The sequence below is a fragment of the Sinocyclocheilus anshuiensis genome, unplaced genomic scaffold, assembly GCF_001515605.1.
Source record: "Sinocyclocheilus anshuiensis isolate Anshui unplaced genomic scaffold, SAMN03320099.WGS_v1.1 scaffold495, whole genome shotgun sequence".
Lineage (NCBI taxonomy): Eukaryota > Metazoa > Chordata > Actinopteri > Cypriniformes > Cyprinidae > Sinocyclocheilus > Sinocyclocheilus anshuiensis.
Window position 1 is genome coordinate 18,031 of NW_015552586.1, and position 1,335 is coordinate 19,365.

Below are 1,335 nucleotides of genomic sequence, written 5' to 3' on the forward strand. Positions count from 1 at the left end.
TCAGCCAGATTTGTCAATGTTTTGACTTAAGTCTGGGATGTGTGCACAAATATAATTAAATTATTCAAAGTAATTAAACTAAACCATTAAAAAAAAAAAAATTAACTATACGATGCTTCGTAATAGATTTGTTAAACCACACTATAATTCAGATTTACACAATTCAAATCATTTTGTCATATTTATGGCTCCATACACCTTTACAAAAATGCCATACATTTATATATTTTTTGTATAAAAACCAAAAACCTAATTTATGTAAAAACATTATTACTGAACGTTATTACCCAAATAGCACAGGTAGCCTACGTCTCTGCGATGTCTGCTAAAGATCTTCCCATTATTTTGTCTGGTATTAAGAAAGTAAAAAAACAAATAAAACAAAAAAACGCTGAGAGCCGTCTTCTAGAGTCGACTCATACTGTTCACTCAAAGGAGTCGACTCACTGAACCGCCTCGTTCGCGAACGGCACGTCCTCCTCCCCTCAGCAGCGTCGCGCTTCTCTTGCTTCAGCCTTGAAAATACAACACGATGATTTGATTTGTGTTTATTTAGCATCGATATGTTTTCATTATCGTTTGATTTGAGGGTTTGTGATCGTCTGCGTGTGTTTGTTTCTACAGTAAATGTTGTGGATCAACGTCAGACGTTCCTGTCAATCATTGACTGATAATCGCCTGGTAAGAGTTTATCTTGTAGTTTATTGTTTATTTCATATACTTGAGTTGAAATCCAACGGTGTAAAGCCCGTTCAGGCCTGTTTGTTTTATTCAAATGTTCGCCACAGACAGCCTCATGAAGAAATACTATAGTAATTTATAGTTTAACGTTAGTTGAATTAGTTTGTTGTGGTAATTCTATAGCTGCTGTGCTAATATAACAACTACAGTAATATAAACAAATTACTTTACCCAATACTGTACTATGTTTTCTACAACTATAGGGTATAATATACTACAATACACTACAGTTTACTGCAGTAAACACTAGTATGTTTACTAGTTAACACCATAGTCATCCATTAATAATTTAGATCAGCATACTTTCATTAGTGAGATCAACAATATCGTGGAGTATATTTGTGTGCTGCTTTATTCTTAATAATAATAATAATTATTATTATTATTATTAATAGTGATATAGTTTCAAAGGACTTGCTGAGCAGATCAAACAACCCAAAAAGTGACTTTTACGTAAATAAACATATATATATATATATATGTGATGTTTATTGTTTATATAATAAATATTATATAATATAAAAATATATTTACATATAATTATATTTAATTTTGCTATGTAAATATTAATTTATAAGAAAAAAATGGAAATAT

At 30.3% G+C, this 1,335-nt stretch overlaps 1 protein-coding gene across 2 annotated transcripts in view; it reads left to right on the forward strand.

The window, feature by feature from the left end:
- Positions 1-479: 479 nt before the first annotated feature.
- LOC107665457 (ankyrin repeat and LEM domain-containing protein 2) overlaps positions 480-1,335 on the forward strand; it is a 27,590-nt gene continuing 26,734 nt past the window's right edge. For both annotated transcript variants that reach the window (XM_016456334.1, XM_016456333.1), the window contains exon 1: positions 480-681. The gene's annotated coding sequence lies outside the window, so the exon portion shown is untranslated. The remainder of the gene's footprint in view (positions 682-1,335) is intronic.